This window comes from Triticum aestivum, chromosome 4D (genome assembly GCF_018294505.1).
Source record: "Triticum aestivum cultivar Chinese Spring chromosome 4D, IWGSC CS RefSeq v2.1, whole genome shotgun sequence".
Classification (NCBI taxonomy): domain Eukaryota; kingdom Viridiplantae; phylum Streptophyta; class Magnoliopsida; order Poales; family Poaceae; genus Triticum; species Triticum aestivum.
This window is the reverse complement of record NC_057805.1, coordinates 108,040,024-108,059,686: the sequence shown is the minus strand read 5'-3', so window position 1 is coordinate 108,059,686 and position 19,663 is coordinate 108,040,024.

Here is a 19,663-nt window from a genome sequence, read left to right as displayed (position 1 = left end):
TCGACTCCCTTAGGGTTTCTGGAATATCGGGGTATTTATAGAGCAAAGAGGCGGTCCGGGGGCACCCGAGGTGGGCACAACCCACCAGGGCGCGCCTGGGCCTCCTGGCGCGCCCTGGTGGGTTGTGCCTTCCTCGGGGCACCCCCCAGGCGCAGCCAGGGCCTGTTGTGTTCCTTCTGGCCCATAAAAATTCTCTGTGGAGTTTCTTGGCATTTGGACTCCGTCTGGCATTGATTTTCTGCGATGTAAAAAACATGGAAAAAAACAACAACTGGCACTTGGCACTATGTCAATAGGTTAGTACCAAAAAATGATATAAAATGACTATAAAATGATTATAAAACATCCAAGATTGATAATATAAAAGCATGGAACAATAAAAAATTATAGATACGTTGGAGACGTATCACTCCCTCAGGGCTATCTCCCCACTCGTGGCGCCGTCTCGTCCTATGGTGCTTGTTGAGGATATAGACCTTAGAGTCACCCGCCAGGAGGGGCCGGGTTACTCGTATGGTCGTTGCCAGAAGCCCGGAGACAAGCTTGAAGACGATGGGCCAGAGATGGGCTAAGACCCGGATACGGCTTAATGCCCATAGTTATAATCATTATTATGGTAGAACTTGTAGTGTAAGGCAAGTATGATTGAGAGTCCGAGCCGGACACTCTTATGAGCCGGCCGGGACTCTAAGGGCTGCTGGGCGTCCGCCTCCCTATATAAAGGGACGACCCAGCGGTTTAGGGACAAGAACAATCTCATTGAGAGCCGGGCATAGCAAGTTTAGCTCCCTGGTGATCGTAACCCTAATCAATACCATCTCAACTGGGCGTAGGCTTTTACCTTCACCGTAAGGGGCCGAACCAGTATAAACCCTCGTGTCCCTTGTCCCACATTAACCCCTTCAAGCTTCCTAGTTGCGATGGCTCCACGACTAAGTCCTAGCTCGAGGACATCTGCCGTGACAATTCCACGACAGTTGGCGCCCACCGTGGGGCTAGCGCACGGTGGATTTGAGTTCTTGAAGGGCAGCTTCGAAGGGCTCAAGGGATACGCTGTGGGCCGGATGACCAAGAGTCGTCGCGGCAAGCTCTACATCGACGATGCAAACTGGGGCCCCGACGCCGGCTCAATTGAGTACGGGTACCGGGTCCCCTTCGGCGGAATTCATGTTTTCATTGGCAAGATTGGTGAGCCGGGCCCTGAGCCGGGTCTCTGCGCTGATCTCATCGAGACGGCTCAGCTTGCGTGACCCGTCCAGGCCCGGCCTGCCTTAAGGCGCGCTTTTGTGGGATGCATCCATGGAGGGCCCTCTGATCCATCTGGGTCTGGTGATGAGGCGGCCGCCGGCTCTGACGGCGAGTCGGCCACCGATGAGTCAAACTCGTTGTACCAACTTCAAGATGGCAGGCTCATGGGCTGTTCCGATGGTGACAGTATTCCAGACCCGTTTAAGCCGCCGAGTCAGGTTGGAGTCTTTATGGCCAGTGCGCAGCCTGTTCAGAACCCCGCTGCTGGAGCGGGAAACCCGGTGCCTTCTCCGGCTCAGGTGCTGATGGATCTCACGGACAAGATGACGGCCCTGTTAACCGCCACAGTTGACCCGGCAGATCAAGCTCAGCACGATGCCGAGGTGGCACAGTTAAAATTGGATATAATAAAAGCTAAAGAGGATCTCGCAGCGGAAGGGATCAGGCTGGCTGCGGAGAGGGCGGCTCTCGATGCCCAAACTCAGCTGATCCAGGCGCAGTCTTTCCAACTCACGATGGATCAAAACGCGGCCAATGAGGTCCTGAGAAGGAGGCATCAAAAGGCCCAATCTCGACTCCCTCCGGTTTACGATCCACGCAACCTCTTCAACACGCCAGGGGCAGGGTCCAGTAACCCGCCAGGGATCATAGCGCCCGGGTCTGGACCCCTTGTTCAGCCACGAGTGATGGGGCCTCCCCAGGTGCCCCCTGCCCCGCCTCAGTACGTGCCAATACCCCCGGGTCATTATAATAACCTGCTGGAGAACATGGTCGCTGCGGCAGCACGGCTGGCGGCTCTACCAGTTGACGGCGACTCTCCGACGGCTATTGAGACCCGCCGGGTCAGGGAACTCCTTCAGACAGCACTGGCGCAGCAAGAGGCGTACTCCTACAGTCGGGACAGGATCCACTCGACCCCTCGTCCAGGCCAGAGCCCGAGTTACAGCCGGCACATGGTCTCAGCGACCGGATCAAGTAACGTCCGACGCCATGACCCGCCCCCTGGCCGTGGCCCGGCTCATAATGGAGCCTTTTACGCAGCAGACCAAGCGGCCAAGAGGCGGAGCAAGTACCTCAGCTGACGGCTTACCAGACCCCCCCCCCCCGGCCTATCCGACGACTTCCGTTGATGTGGGTATCCCTACCAGGACCAGGGGTGTCCCTTTTTTGGTGCCAGCTATCCGTAATGAACGTCTACCTAAGGACTTCAAGGGCCCTAGGAAGGTGCCTAACTACACAGTTGACTTGCAACCCGCAGCTTGGATCGAGAGTTATGAGATGGCTATGGAGCTACTGGAGGTCAGTGAGGCAGCCATGGCCAAGTATTTCACCATGATGTTGGATGAGACTGCCCGCACTTGGTTGAAAGGGCTACCACCGAACTCCATCGGATCTTGGGCAGAGCTGAAAGCCTGGTTCATCCAAAACTTCAAGGATACCTGTAGGCAGTCTATGTCAATTGTGGATTTGACTAACTGTAAGCAGCAGGAGGGTGAATCCACGACTCATTGGGTTCGCCGGGTCAAGGAGATCATACATTCATCAGATAAGATGGATGCCGGCTCTGCAGTCTTAATGTTGGAACAGAATTGTCGCTTCGTGCCCCTGAAGATGAAACTCGGGCGGCTTAAGCGCGACTGCAGTGACATGGGCACACTAATGGCGGCTCTTGTCAAGTACGCCGATTCTGATGGTACCAAGGATCCCCCTTCAGATGATGAAAGGGCAGGGAAGGGAAAGAAGAATGGCAATGGCAAGGGTCCCCAGCATAACCCGGGGAACCAAGGAGGAGGCAAGCGCAAGGCCGATGGCAGCCTAGAGTTTGTAGCCAACGCCAGCTCACAAGGTAATAACCAGCGACGCAAGGGGAGACCCCCTCCCCGCGGCGGCGGGTCAGGTCCGACACTGGAGCAGCTGTTGAATGAGCCTTGTCCAAGGCATGGTTCTAGAGAGAAGCCAGCGACTCACCTATGGAAAGATTGTGCAACCATGAAGGCCTTCAAGAATTACAATGGCCCGGGCGGCGGCTCAGGCGCCGGCGGCTTTCATGGCCCGGGAGGCGGCTCAAATTCTGGTCCTCAGAACGGCCAAGGAGGCTTTAATCAACAGTCTGGCCAGGGTCATCAACAACAGCAGGGGGTTATCAGACCAATCCAAAGCAGCTCAGCGGTGGATAGTATCATGTGTTTACCACTAGTTTGTGCAAGCGAGATCAGAAGCTTCACAAGAGGGCTGTGAATGCGGTTGAGCCGGCGGTCCCACGCTACTTGCGGTGGTCTGAGCAGCCTATAGTGTGGAGTAGGGAGGATCACCCCCCCCCCCCGGGTGGATAACCCGGGCCACTTGGCCTTAGTGGTGGCTCCTCAAGTGGGAGGATATAAGTTCACAAAGATGCTCATGGATGGAGGCAGCAGCATCAACATCCTCTATTATGAGACTTTTCGCCGTATGGGGTTGGTTGATAAGAACCTCAGCCAGTCAAACACTATCTTCCATGGTGTAGTACCTGGTAAGTCGGCCTATCCAGTTGGCAAGATCGAATTGGAAGTGGCCTTTGGTGATGAGAACAACTACAGGGTGGAGAAATTGACCTTTGAGGTGGTCAAGATAAGAAGTCCATACCATGCTATATTTGGACGGCCGGCTTACGCCAAGTTCATGGCACGGCCGTGTTATGTGTACTTACAGCTCAAGATGCCGGGTCACAATGGGACTATTATGGTTCACGGCAGCCAGAAAGTAGCTCTGGAGTGTGAGGAAGGTGATGCGTCTTATGCAGAATCTGTCTGTGCTACAGAGGAGTTGAAGTTTTATAAGGACAATGTTGACCCAACAGATATGACCTCTCTGAAAAAGCCGACGACGGAGAATGAGCCGGCGATGAAATTTAAGTCGGCTGATGAAACTAAGCTTATTGATTTTGTTCCAGGAGATTCATCTCAGCAGTTTAGCATCAGTGCCAATCTGGATCCAAAATAGGAAAGCGCGCTCATCGAGTTCATCCGTGAGAATAGGGACATCTTCGCATGGAAACCCTCTGACATGCCAGGTGTACCTAGAGAACTCGCTGAGCATACTCTCAATGTTGATCCGAAATTTAAGCCGGTCAGACAGTTCCTTCGGCGATTTAATGAAGAGAGGCGAAAAGCTATTGGTGAAGAAGTGGCCCGGCTCTTGGCGGACGGGTTTATCGTTGAAGTTTTTCACCCAGAGTGGTTGGCTAATCCGGTGCTCGTGCTCAAGAAGAACGGCACCTGGCGGATGTGTGTGGACTACACGGACTTGAATAAGGCGTGTCCGGCTGATCCTTTTGCCCTCCCCCGTATTGATCAAATCATTGATGCTACGGCAGGTTGTGCACGTTTAAGTTTCTTGGATGCTTATTCCGGTTATCATCAGATTAAGATGGCAGTTAAGGACCAGGAAAAGACAGCATTCATCACTCCCTTTGGAGCCTTCTGCTACGTGTCTATGCCCTTTGGACTCAAGTGTGCACAGGCGACTTACCAGCGTTGTGTACAGAACTGTCTTCATAAACAGATCGGGCGCAATGTTCATGCTTACGTGGACGATATTGTGGTTAAGTCCATCAAAGAGGAAACTCTGATAGATGATTTGAGGGAAACCTTTGATAATCTCCGGGTCTATAAGATGATGCTTAACCCGGCCAAGTGTGTTTTTGGTGTTCCTGCAGGCAAACTCTTGGGCTTCTTGGTTTCTGACAGAGGCATTGAGGCTAACCCGGAGAAGATCAAGGCCATCACCTCCCTAGCTAAGCCGGCGTGTATAAATGACGTTCAGCGCTTGGCGGGTCGCATCGCTGCTTTAAGCCGGTTCATAAGCCGTTTGGGTGAGAAGGCCATGCCCTTGTATCAGTTGATGAAGAAAACTGATAACTTCGTCTGGAATGATGCAGCTAATACCGCTTTTGAGGATTTGAAGAAGCAGCTGGCAGAGCCCCCAGTCCTTGCTGCTCCAGTTGACAAGGAGCCCTTACTACTGTATGTGGCGGCAAACGCACGAGCCGTCAGTGTGGCTATTGTGGTGGAGCGCAAGGAGGAGGGTAAGGAGCATCCGGTTCAGCGGCCAGTTTTATGTCAGCAAAGTACTCATTGAGTCTAAGCAGCGGTACCCGCATTGGCAGAAGCTGGTATATGGTGTGTTCATGGCAAGCCGGAAGCTTAAGCATTACTTTCAGGGTCATCCCATCACGGTGGTCAGTTCTGCCCCTCTTGGTGATATCATTCAAAACAGAGAGGCCACAGGGAGAATTACTAAATGGGCTATAGAACTTGGACCTCATGGTCTCAAATATGTGCCACGCACTGCTGTTAAGTCTCAGGCCTTGGTGGATTTCATCAATGATTGGACAGAGTCACAAGTACCCGAGCAAAAGCCGGATAACACGTATTGGACTATTCACTTCGATGGGTCCAGGCAGTTGGAGGGCTCGGGGGCTGGCGTTGTATTGGCTTCCCCTAAAGGTGACAAGTTCCATTATGTGCTACAGTTGATGTTTCCTTGCACTAACAATGCGGCTGAGTATGAGGCCTTGCTCCACGGTCTTCGGATGGCTAAGGAGATGAGCTTGAGCCGGGTAAGGTGCTTTGGTGACTCAGACTTGGTGGCTCAACAAGTATCAGGCAAGTGGGATTCTAAAGATCCTCTCATGGCGGCTTATCGCCGCGAGGTTGATGCCATTGCTGGGCACTTTCAGGGCTACCAAGTGGAGCACGTTGATCGCAGGAAGAACGAGGCGGCTGATGCTCTAAGCCGCTGGGCTCTCAGCGAAAGCCGGTACCGCCTAACACTTTCCTGGACATCCTGTATAACCCTTCAGTTAAGTTGCCTACAGAGGAAGACTTGGCTGTCCCTGACCCGGAGGCACGACTGGTGGCGGCTCTTCATGTCATACCAGACTGGACAATGCCATATCTGGCTTATATAACCCGGGGAGAGTTGCCTGAGGATGAAACTTTGGCCAGGCAAATAACCCGGTGGGCTAAGTCCATGATCGTTATCGATGGCGAGTTACATCATCGCAGTGTTACAGGAGCGTTTCAGCGTTGTGTCTCCCCTGAGGAAGGTCAAGAGATCTTGCGTGAGATCCATGAAGGGGATTATGGCCATCACGCCGGCTCAAAGTCTCTTGTGGCCAAGGCTTTTCGTCATGGTTTTTATTGGTTGACGGCTCATGCTGATGCAGAGGACTTGGTCAGTAAATGTGATGGTTGCCAGAGGTTCTCACGACGGGCTCATGTGCCGGCTCAGGAGCTGAGGATGATCCCGATCACTTGGCCCTTTGCGGTCTGGGGGCTTGATATGGTTGGGCCTTTTAAAAGGTCCAAGGATAAGAAGACCCACCTCTTGGTGGCAGTTGATAAGTTCACAAAGTGGGTAGAAGCTGAGCCAGTTAGCAAGTGCAATGCAGCCACGGCGGTTCAGTTTATGAAAAAGGTGATTTTCCGCTTCGGCTTTCCGCACAGCATCATAACTGACAATGGCACCAATCTATCCAAAGGCGCTATGGAAGAGTTTTGTCAACGAGAGCATATCCGACTTGATGTTTCCTCAGTGGCTCATCCCCAATCCAATGGTCAAGCTGAGAGAGCTAACCAGGAGATTCTGAAGGGCATCAAGCCCCGGCTTTTGGTCCCTTTGCAACGGACGCCGGGTTGTTGGGTGGAGGAGTTGCCCTCCGTCTTATGGAGCATCAATACTACTCCTAACAGGTCTACATGCTTCACGCCTTTCTTCATGGTTTATGGAGCAAAAGCAGTCCTCCCCAGCGACATCCGTCACGACTCACCTCGCGTGGCGGCTTATGTTGAGACGGATAATGAACAGGCGCGTCAAGATGCTCTTGACTTGTTGGACGAACAGCGTGATGTGGCAGCAGCCCGTTCAGCGATTTACCAACAAGACCTGCGCCGTTATCATAGCCGCCGGGTCAAATCCCGGGTCTTCCAGGAAGGCGACCTTGTGCTCCGGCTCATCCAGGATCAAACAGATGCACACAAGTTATCCCCGCCTTGGGAAGGGCCCTTTGTGGTCAGCAAGAACTTGCACAACGGGTCCTATTACCTCATTGACGTTCGGGAGCACAAAGATTCACGTAAGTCGGAGGAGGAGACCCGTCAGCCGTGGAACATAGCTCAGCTTCGGCCTTACTACACTTGAGCCACCGGCTCTCGTGGTGTACATATTTCTCTCAGCCATGTATATATTATGATAAGCAATAAAGCAGGACCTCTGTCCTTTTTTCTCCTCCAAGTATACACGTGTTGTTCTTATTGCAAGATTACATGATGATTTCAAAGAGGATCCGGCTTATGATCGTATTCGAATCTAGCCGTAAGCAGTAAAGACACTTGGGGGCTTCCTGTTCAAACATGGGTCATATTCGAACCAAAGAGAACATAGCTGTCGATACCCATTTGATTGGCAAAGTGCCGAGCTCATTGGGAGGTTACCTTTGGTCATATTTGAATCATAGGTTAACCCCTCTGAGAACCGACGTGGATCGTATTCGAATCAGCGTCGTTAAACAAATTTAAAAAATCACTTGGGGGCTTCCTGTTCAAACATGGGTCGTATTCGAACCAAAGAGAACATAGCTGTCGGTACCCTCTTGATTGGCATCGCCACACCCACTGGGGGCTATATGATCGTATCCGAATCTTGGCTTAACCCCTTTGGGCCGGGTCTCTGGTCGTATTCAAACCGGAAGCCCCTAAGTTCTTCTGCTTTATCACAAGTTTACTCTGATTATGACAAGGTGTGCATTGCCGGGTCTCACATTGCCGGCTTAACTTTGGTTTACAAGTGTTAGTTGAACATCATGGGTGTCATCAAGGCAAGTGAATCAGAGTTAAGGTGCCAACCGTGTTACCCGGGTTATCTAAACCGGAAGTATGCTTACAGGCCGTTAAGTTTTGTTATTACGGCTATGATAAGGGTATAATTAAGGACCAGTCTTTTTTTATTCATATTCCGGGTGATCTATCTCAAACACCTAATTCTCAGGGCGGTAAGCCGCCTTGAGACTTGTGATTTGCCTTTCTATGCAGGATATTTAAAGGTACCTCTTTGAGGTTGAGAAAAACAAAGGGATGATTATTACCCGGAGAAACATTAAAGAGACAACTTCAAAATACCTTGGCATTCAATACGTGCACGATGGCATGGCAAAGATAGACTGTTGCACCTAATTTATTACAAAAGTCATCAAATCTAACAAGGTTGGAGCATTGTTTGGTAAACCGACAGCCGAGTTACGATGCCCGCTGAGTGGAAGTCTCCGGCTCGTTCCTGTCCTCTCCTCCGGCTGATCCCAAGACTTGGAAGGTTGATGACTTTCAATCGATGCCGCTGAGAGCCTCGAACTGGGCTTCCTCGTCAATTAACCCGGACGGGTCAATCTCCGGGGCGAAGGTGTGCTGACGAGCCGGCGGGATCAGGTTGAGGGCTTCATAGCGAGGGGTTGGAATCCTCTGATTCTCCGCGTCATAACCCGGCTGGTATTTGGTCAGATCTGTGTCATTCCCGATGAGGGTGGCCACCGGGCGTACAGCCTTCACGCACGCCGCGAAGTCCTTTTGATCGAAAGTTGAGCCGTCTTCCTTCAGGCTCGGATAACCCAGGGCGATGTCTGCCGGGTCTAGCTCCGGCAGGAATGCCTTGGCCCAGCTCAGCGCGGTGATTGCTCCGGCTCTCGCGGAGGCCCGTCGCAGCTCTTGGATCCGCTGAGGCAGAACGGCGAGCCGGCGCAGGACTTCGGCCAGATGAGTTGGCACCTCGTTGGATAGGGCCACCACAGCTAAGGCACGCTGTGACCCGGTGTAGAGCTGTTCCACCAGGGTATACACGGCCTTTAGCTTGGTGACCACACTTTGGTTGAGGTTGGCACTCCTGGGACCTGTTTAACAGAATCGGATAAACCGGTGACAAGGATGAATCATGACATATACAAACTTGATGAAAGCCGGTGAGGCGACTTACCGAAGATGGCGGCCACCATTTGGGAAACCTGGCACTTTAGGCCAGAGAGCTCAGCGGTCTTCTCAGAGAGAGCCTTCTCCGCCTGTTCCGCCCGGGTCACCAGTGCGGCCCTCTCTTCGGCCCAGGCTTTTCTCTCAGCATCAAATTCGGTCTTCAACTTTTCTTGCATGGCAATGCTGGATACAAACTTGGCGTTTGCCTTCCGGGTCTCCATCTCCTGCATCTTCAGCCGGCTCTTGAGATCCGCAAGGTCCGCCTCTAGCTTCTTGCCCACAGCCTGTATAAGTTTCCGGGTTATGACATGAGCAGTTACTATATAAGTCCCAAGCACTTTCCAAGCAAAGACACTTGGCACTTGGGGGCTAATGCATATTGAACGTATCTATCTACATACTGCCGGCTCAATTGAGTAAGCCGGAACCTAAGTCTATAACATATTCAAATCATAAGTCGTCGACTTGGGGGCTAGCATGGCAAAGGTAACTATGCAGTAAGTAAGAAGATAGCAGAAGGATACCTCAGATTTTTGTTGGATCTGGTTTACCATGGCGACCTCCGCGTCCCGGCTCTTGTGCACCTGGCTGATGTAGCCAGAGACGAGCTCTCCAATGCTCAAGTTGGTGTAGTCGGAGAGGTCCAGGTTCACCCGGTGGGGCTGCAGCAACTCCCCCTTCGCGGAGCATTTGGCCAGCACGGTCGGTCTCCCCGGCTCAACGAACTCCGTCCGGGTGATTACCACGTCTGGGTCGTCTGCTGGCGGAGCTGAGCCGGAGGCCTCCGGGTTAACCGAAGCTTCGGTCGTTGCCTTGGTAGTTGGGGCAGCGGCTTCAGGTGTCGTGTCCATCGGAGTGGTGGCTTCGGGGGCGGAGGCAGCTGGTGGCTCTTGAGCCGTCACCTCCGGTTCAGGTAAGTCCGGCACTCCGGCTGACCTGGTCTTCTTCGCTCTTTTGGTGAGCTTTGCCTGGGCGCTGAAAGGACAGAAACATTCAGCACAAAGAGAGTAAGTACAGACAAGTATAATGTGAGATGGTTGTCATTACCCGGGCGCGGTCTTGAAAGTCGGAAGACTCGACTGCATAGAGTCGCCCGAAGAAGGGGAGGTCTCCTGATAATTGGAGTCAGAAGAGTTGAGTGGCTGACGGATAACACCCGCCAACGGATGAAAAGGGTACAAGTGAGAAAAAACCTCAGTTCGACGCTTCCTTGTCGCGTCGGGTAACCCGGCGGAGAGATCGGTGTCCTTGTTGGTCCGGGTGTGACGCCGACTTTCATGAACCTGTCGCTTCAAAATAAATTGAGGGTCTTGGTAAGCTAAAGGATGTGAAAAGCTTACTTTCCGGGTTACCCTTCGGACTTTCAGCTGTGGCAAGGGCTCCGAGTCGGAGGAAAGTGACATTACCTCTTCAACCACCGGGTTACTGGCGCCGGTGTCATCCTGTCAATAAGCAAGTATTAATAAGGTGGACAGCAGCAAACAGTGAATATAGTAATGGTTTAAATGCTCAGGGGTTACCTCTGACTCGGAGCTGTCGCTTAATTGCATCAGCTCCGAAGCAGTAGGTCTGCTTCCTTTTTGCGAGGGGCGGCTTTCTTCGCCTTCCTGGCTTTCTTGGCCGCCTCATGGTCATACTTGACCCGCCAGAACTTATCATCAGCCTGAAAGATACAATGGTGAATTCTTACAACGGTTCAGATGAAGGATATATGCAGAAAAGGATAGTAAGTTAAAGTGAGCGGCTTACCGCTGGGGCTGGGTTGGTCTTGCAGAAGGGGGCTAACCCGGTCCTTCCACAGTCTGCCAGACTCTCGTTTAAAAGAGCCTTGGTCTCTTCCTCAGCAACGTCTTCTGGAAGATCATTGCGATTGTGCCTCTGAGGGTCATCCTTTCGACAAGGTGTACTCACACATTAAGCCGGGGTGGCGGCTCAATGGGATCACCCGCCATGAGATCCAGACCCGGACGAGGTCGATTCCGTTCAGACCGTTGCCCAGGAGGGCCTTGATTTTATTGATAGTAGGAAGCAGAGGCTGGCGCTCCGCTGGAGTCAGCTTGTCCAACAGCGGGTGAGTCGGCTCTAGACGTGTTGGGCGAAAGCCGGGTAGCGGGCTTTCGTCAGCCGGGGACGTATCTTGGCAGTAGAACCAAGTCATGTTCCAGTCCTTGGGGTGGCTCGGCGGCTCTGCATAAGGAAACAGACAATCCCTACGCCGCTGGATGGAAATGCCACCTAACTCCAGACTCGGCCCATTGGCACACTCATTCTGGCGGTTTAAGTAAAACAGCTCTCTAAAGAGCAGCAGACTTGGCTCTTCTCCAAGGTAAACCTCGCAGAAGACTTGAAAATTGCAGATGTTGGATACGGAGTTGGGTCCTATATCTTGAGGCCGCAAGTCGAAGAAGTTGAGCACATCTCTAAAAAACTTTGAGCCGGGCGGTGCGAAGCCCCGGCTCATATGATCTGCGAAGATCACTACCTCCCCGTCCCTTGGCTGTGGTCTCTCTTCTGAAGGGTCAGGGGCACGGTAGGACATGACTTCTTTCTTAGGCAGATATCCGGACTTAACAAAATTGGCTAGGGTCTCATTGGTGACGTTGGACCTCATCCAGTTGCAAGTGATGGGAGCCTTGGGAGGCATGGTGAAAGTTGGTAGTCTACGACAAAAAGGAAAATGTCCGGGTTAATTATAAGCCGGAGATCTATAGTTCAAAACTAAGGTGGCGGCTTATGAAGGGGACTAATGATATATATTCAGGTACAGCGGGTTATTTAAGCCGCAGGGGCATTCAGATTAAGTTGGTTATCTACGGCCTTACTACAGTTAAGCCGGAGGATTCTACGAAGCATGGTTTTCTTTAAACCGGAGGATTCTACAGCGCGTGGGTTCTTTTACCCGGAATCGTAAGCCGCCAAGATTCAATGGTTGCGGTTTTTACTAAGTGTGGTAAAACAGGTTTCACATATTGCAGTAACTTTTTTGGATCAAAATGGTCGGGTGAAATGAAAATTTTCTAGACCTAGAAACAGACAAGCGGATGTTCTTGAGCTCGAATGAAGCATCTATACAGTGGAAAGAGATCTACTGGCATTTGAAAGGAGGCCTAAACAACTGCCGCACTAGTTCTATACAAGGCTAAAGATCAAACAAGGGCAGTGACTACGAGAACTACGGAAGCTTGTGGCAATGGCGATGAACACGAAGAACATGACGAACCCTGCGGTAGATCTATCCTACAGGACAAGCAAAACTTACCGGAGCTGGAGAGCCGCGGGAGTCGCCGCCGTTTATCTGGTCCGAGTCAGGGTGATGCAGCGGCCGAGGTTGACGAAGACCGGAGGCGAGACGACGGCGGCGGAGTGCGAGCTCAGTGAGAAAGGCAGCGGCGCGAGGAGGAAGAAGAGAGCGTGAGAAGAGCCCGTCGGGCCGGCCTATTTATAAGGCAAGGTCATAAGTGGGCGCGAGATTCAAGGAGACCACGGCGTGGTTATCTCCCCCCCCCCCCACGACGCCTCGATTTTCGGAATGACAGTAAAAGCAAAGATCCGTTGCGGATCTGGCGGAGTAAAAAACGGACTTAATGGAGGATGACGTCATGGCGGATTATCCAGAGTCCAGAGGGTGACGTCACTCCGAGTTATGGCCTTCAGATGAATGGTAAGCCGGAGATTTTTCTGTCAGAGGAGTTGAAGATTGACATGAGCCGGCTCAAATCAATCTGGGGCCTAATGTTGAGGATATAGACCTTAGAGTCACCCGCCAGGAGGGGCCGGGTTACTCGTATGGTCGTTGCCAGAAGCCCGGAGACAAGCTTGAAGACGATGGGCCAGAGATGGGCTAAGACCCGGATACGGCTTAAGGCCCATAGTTATAATCATTATTATGGTAGAACTTGTAGTGTAAGGCAAGTATGATTGAGAGTCCGAGCCGGACACTCTTATGAGCCGGCCGGGACTCTAAGGGCTGCTGGGCGTCCGCCTCCCTATATAAAGGGACGACCCGGCATCGGTTTAGGGACAAGAACAATCTCATTGAGAGCCGGGCATAGCAAGTTTAGCTCCCTGGTGATCGTAACCCTAATCAATACCATCTCAACTGGACGTAGGCTTTTACCTTCACCGTAAGGGGCCGAACCAGTATAAACCCTCGTGTCCCTTGTCCCACATTAACCCCTTCAAGCTTCCTAGTTGCGATGGCTCCACGACTAAGTCCTAGCTCGAGGACATCTGCCGTGACAATTCCATGACAGTGCTGGTGCGTCTTCAGGGTCTGCTACCCTTACCTGCTTCATGTGCCACTGATCGGGCCACTTCCAGTCTTGGTGCAAGTCCCCCCTTTTGTCTGATCTGTCGGGCGGAGGGCCATGTTCCTATTGACTGTGCTGATCGTTGCAAGTTTCCCTCTTTCAAGCAGTTTGGGCTTGGGCTGCCTGGTTGTTCCTTATTTTCTTTGGATGGTGAACTTGGCATACCTATTGTTGCACCTGTTTCGTCCAATGTTGTTGTGATTTTGGTCATTTCCTCTCCTATCTCAACCCAAGTGATTTCCGATGAGCTAAAAGAGTGGGGTTTGGAAGGGTGGGGCTCGCGGATTCAATCAGGTCTCTGAATCAGAGTTTGCGGTCACCTTCCCCTCTAAGGAAAGTTTGAAGATGATGGCTTCTTATTCTAGCTTCACTCTCCCTCTCAATCAAGTGGTGGTTTCAGTCAAGTCTGTTGTGGACGGGGCTAGATCTGTTGCTTCCTTGTCCGAGATGTGGGTTCTCCTGGATGATGTCCCTTCTGGCCTTCGTAACCCTCGCTTCCTGCTGGCCTTTGGGGAGCTGATTGGAAAGGCTATTGAAGTCGATCCCTCTTCTTTGGAGATTCCTGGTCCTATCTGGATGAAGATTTAGTGTCTGGATTCTTCTCGTGTCCATGGTTCAATTGATATCTTCTCGGCCAAGGATGCTTATAGGATTCGTGTTTGTGCGGAGGGATTGGCAGCTCAGCAAGCTCCTTCGCCTCCCCCTCTCCTCCCAAGTCTTCCAAGTCGGATCCTTGTGATGGGGGAGGCAATACTGGTGCGGGTAGCAATGCCAATCCTTTCACCACTTCGGAATGGGAAGCCATGAGGTCTGAGTCTTGGGGTCTGTTTGACTTTAGGGCACCGACTGCTGGTGGGGATGGTGCGGCCAAGGAGGATGATGGCAAGTCCAAGCAGAATGACCCTATGGACCTGGGTGGGGCCACTCCTTTTTCGGGGGTGTGCTCCAACATGCCTGCTTGCCCTGCGTCCCGCTCGCTCTCTGGCATTGTGGATGTGCCCTCGGCATCGTCCTTGCATCCCTCCAGTCCTAGAAGCAAGCTCAAAAAGAAGAATCGCCGGTTCGGAATTTTTCTGCCAAGAGTCGGGCCTCGTCTGGGGCTAAGCAGCAGGTTATGGGCCTCTGCTGGCGCTTGGATGGGGACCTCGATGCTGCTATTGCTTGTCAGTCTAGTGGTGATGCTTCCTCCCCTGCGGTGCGTTCCTCTATTGTGCCGTTGTGGTCCCCGGTCTCGACGGCCACGAAGGGTCTCCGCCGCCAGAATATTGTTGTCCCCATCCAGGAGCATGCGAAATGCCGGGTTGCGGCAAAGGATCTCTGCCCCCAGGTATTGTCAACTATCCTTCCCCTGTTCATTTGGTGCTTCCTTCTATGCCAGATTCCCATCTCCTTAATATTCTTTCCGACATCGGTGTTTCAGCCGATTGCAACATTGGTTCCCCTGGTTCTTCACTTTATTTGATTCGCCTAAATGAGGAAGCCCAAGCTGTTATTGCCAAGGCTAAGGAGACCGCTACCATGAAAGTGGTGGCCTCGGATGTGGGTGATGTTGGTTCGTCGGGGGAGGGTGGTGGCCTTCCTCCCACAATGACCAAAAGGGGGCGGTCTAGTAGAGCTAAACCCTGCGTGGCCCCGACCAGGCCGAGTCTTCGTATCAAAGACCTATCTTTCATATGAAAGCTACATTTTGGAACATTCATGATTTCGGTGCTAGGGGGCGCCGAGACCAAATCCGTGATTTGGTGCGTGATGCTAATGTTAATCTGCTTTGCCTCATTGAAACATTTAAAGCTTCCTTTACTAACATTGTGTTGTCTTTGGTTGTTGGTGCTGACCGGTTTGTTTGGTGCTGCCTTCCGGCGTCTGGGCATTCAGGCGGCATTCTCATAGGCAAGGTGGATTTTTTTGATTTTGTTGCCTTTGATCACGGGATCTTTTGGGCTAGTATGGTGGTGTTCCACAAGAGTCTCAATGTTCTTTGGGAGATCATGGTGGTGTATGGTCTGGTTGATCATTCACTTTCCTCGCTTTTTTGGATGAGCTTTCTGCCAAGATTGATTCTTGTAACATTCCCTTGGTCATTGGTGGTGACTTTAACCTTCTAAGGTTCCCTGTTGAGAAGAGCAACTTGAAATTCTCATGGCCGTTGGCTGATGCATTTAATGACTTTATTGCGGATTGTGCTCTTCACGAATTCCCTCAGACCAGTTCTCGTTTTACTTGGTCTAATCATCAGGCTATCCCGATTCGTTCGGTGTTGGATTGTATTTTTGCTACTTCGCCGCGCAGGGATGGATGTATGAGTGGTTGAAAGAGTCGTTCTTGAAAACCGAAGAATCTAGTGGCTGTTGCATCAAGCTCCATCCATGATTTTACACTATAGAGGAGAGAACTGCTGTGAGCCAGCTTTGTAGCGACCTTTCTTATGTGGAAGCAAAACCTGTATTTCTATATGAGTTTCCTGGGATGTGCTTTTCCCTCGTGCCTCCCTTTTTGCCTTGCCCCAGGTTGGCTCGTACCACTCCCCTCTCATCTTGGATTTGGTGTTTCCTCCTCGGCTATTATTTCCATATTTCAGTTCGATGCTTCTTGGCTTTTGGTAGAAGGTTTTTGTGATTTGGTTACTGCAAAGATTACCTCCCTTCTTAATTCTAGAGTCCGGTCTTCTGATCATATGGATGATTGGCATTTCTATTCGTATCAGCTCCGGAAATTCCTTAAAGGGTGGGGTCATAACCGCGTGGCCGAAACTCACAAAAATAAGCGTGAACTGTTGGGCCAGGTTTCGCTGCTGGATGTTGAGGCTGACTCGTCCGAGCTCTCAGCTGCTGGCTGGCAACAGCGATATGATCTTGACGCTCCCCTCATGCAATTGCACCGGCAGGCCGAGATCTACTGGAGGCAACATGGCACGATTAACTGGACCCTGAAAAGGGACTCTCTGACTGCTTATTTCTTTTCCATTGCCAATGAGTGTCACCGTAGATGTTTGATTGATAATTTGATTATTGATGGAGTTCGGGTTTCTAATCCTCGCCTTATCTTGGGGCATGTGTGTGATTTTTTCTCTGGTCTATTGGCTGCCAGTATTTGGGATCAGAATAGGTGTTTTTTGGATGAGGAGAATTTGGCCCTCCCGGTCCCTCTCTCTGTGGAAGAGATTGAGTTGGCCATTAATTCTGCTAACATGAATTCAGCCTTGGGCCCAGATGGCTTTTCTATCTCATTCTTTAGACGGTTCTGGCTAGCTTTGCGCCCTCTGGTCTGTGCTATTATCCAAGGTTTGTGCTTGGGGACTGTTGACATCTCTTGTCTTAATTATGCCATTCATCTCTTATTCCCAAAGTCAAGGGTGCTGACTCTATTTCTCAATTTCGCCCTATTGCTCTGATCAATAATTTTGTCAAGTTCCTTGCTAAAGGGTTGGCGACGAGGCTGTCGCCTGTTGCTCAGTGCATTATTAGTCCTACCTAGTCTGCTTTCATCAAAGGTAGATTCATTTTGGATGGTGTTCTCTTCTTGCATGAAAGCGTTCATGATCTTAGAACAAGAGGATCCCGCGCTATTATCCTCAAGCTTGATTTCAAGAAGGCTTACGATTCGGTTAGCTAGGATTTTATTCGCCAGGTTATGCATGCTAAGGGGTTTGAGGCTGGTTTTGTGCATAGGTTGATGCAGCTTGTGTCAGGAGAACACACTGTTGTAGCAGTAAATGGTTCAGTCAGCAAGTACTTTGCCAATGGTCGGAGCCTGCGGCAAGGTGATTCGGTCTCGCCTATTCTCTTTAACTTTGTGGCCGATGCCTTATCTTGAATGCTGGACCGGGCGACCTCGGCCAGGCATATGTCTCCTGTCATATCCCGTCTCCTTCCCCAGGGCATCACCCACCTCCAATACGCTGATGACACGATCATTTTAGTAGAGCTGAATGAGACTCGTCTAGCCAACCTTAAGTTCATTTTGTTGTGTTTTGAAGCCTTGTCGGGGCTCAGAGTCAATTTTTCAAAGAGCGAGGTTATTGTGACTAGGGTAGACGAGGCTGAGGCATTGCGGGTTTCTCAGCTCCTTCATTGCTCTCTTGGTTCCTTTCCTTTCAAATACTTGGGGCCCCCTATTTCTCCTCTCCATTTGTGTGCTAAGGAGTTTAAGCCATTGGTTTCTAAGGTGGGCAATAGAGTTATGTCATGGCGTGGCAGATACAACACTTCGGCTGGGAAAGTCTATCTCATTAATGCTTGCCTCCCCTCCCTCCCTATGTTCACCATGGGCTTCTTCAGATTGTCTAAGGGCACTCATGAGAGTTTCAACAAACATAGGGGTGCCTTTTTCTGGAACTCTGCTAATAAAAAGCGTAAATATAGATTTGGCAAATGGAAAAAGCCTTGGGGGGCTCGGGATTCTGAACATCTTGGTTATGAACAATTGTCTCATCATTAAATGGTGGTGGAGGATCATGACGGCGGTTCCTGGAACCCTCTGGTTTGATCTTCTAAAAGCTAAATACTTCCCTGCTGGTAGTCCCATGTTCGCTTCGGCATCACGTGGACCTTAGTTTTGGAAAGACATGGTCAAAGTGAGGGATGTGTTTTGTGAGCATGTCAAGTTTGTTGTTAAGAATGGTGCTTCTACTCATTTTTGGTTGGACTGGTGGTCTGGCAACACTCCTTTAGCTTCTTATTTTATGGTTTTATTTTCTTACTGTTCCAACCCTGAGATCTCAATCTCTGAGCTCTCCCGTAACAATTGGGATCTGGGCTTCCGGAGGTCTCTTTCTCCCAAAGAGTTGGGGGACTAGCATCGTCTTGCTGCCTTGCTCCCCATCGGAGGAGGAGGATTCAGTGGCTTGGCCCCATGTGGCATCTGGGAAGTTTTCTGTCAAGTCTCTTTTTGCTAGGATTATTTCCGGTACCCGCACTTCCAAGTTCAAGCAAATCTGGGCTGCCAGGATCCCCCCTAAGATCAAGATCTTTCTTTGGCGGGCCTTCAGGGGGCGGTTGCCTTCCGCTGGTCAGATCCGAAAAAGGAATGGCCCCAGTTCCGCTTACTATGCTTTATGCTTAGCCCCGGAAGACACCAACCATATTTTCTTTGGCTGTGTTCTGGCTAAGTTGGCGTGGGGTTATGTTCATTCTTGGTTGAATGTGTCTTGGGCCCCCATCTCGTTTTTGGACTTACATTTGCTGGCTGGCAACTTACAGGGTCTGTCTAAGAGGTTGTTTTGGGCTGGGCTCGGTGCTTCATGCTGGTCCTTGTGGACTACTAGGAACAAATTCACCATTTAGGGTGTTTTCCCTAGTAAAACTGTTGATGTCCTTTTTAAAATGTCTATCTTCTTGCAGTAGTTGAAATTATTGACTAAATCGGCGGATCAGGATGGTATGGAGGTGTTGATCAACAAAGTTTGGGCGTCTTTCAATCTGATGACATCTCCTGCCGTCGCTATTTCCCCCTAGTCTGTTGGCTTCTTTATCTTAGTTGTAGGTGGTTGGCATGCGTGCCATCTTGTGTGTCATTTGGGCCAGTGTGCCGCTGTCTTTTGGTATGTGTGACTTGTGGTGGTTGGCCCGGTGGTGTGTGAGCACCGTTTGTATGTTGTTGGTATGTTTGGTACTCTGTCGTGTGGCTTTATTTATAAAGTCGGGCATATGCCTTTTCTCTAGAAAAAAAGAGTTTCGACCAACTGTCTTTCACTAATCAAAGTACATACTCCCTCCCTTCCTAAATATAGGACGTTTTCTCAGTTCAATTTAAACTGCCAAAATGTCTTACATTTAGAAACAAAGGTAGCACGTAGTAGGACTTGCATTACTAAACTCTTTAGATGCTTAGGTTTATGATAAAGAGCTAACCTTAGATTAGGTTGAAACCTTTTTATGGAACATACATTTTTTCGTTTACATACAAAACCCATAAGTGGTTGCTTGATTAGGAGAATGGTGGTATCCCTAGCACACTCGGGATTAAACCGCTGGTTTGAAGCTTTGGTGTCTTATTAATACATATTTTTAGAAGAGTTACTTTCTAGAGAGCACATTATGAGGCATTTATCATGATTTTGTCAATCTTAAAGCACCACAACTCTCTTCAGTAGGTGATGTGTGGGTGCATGTG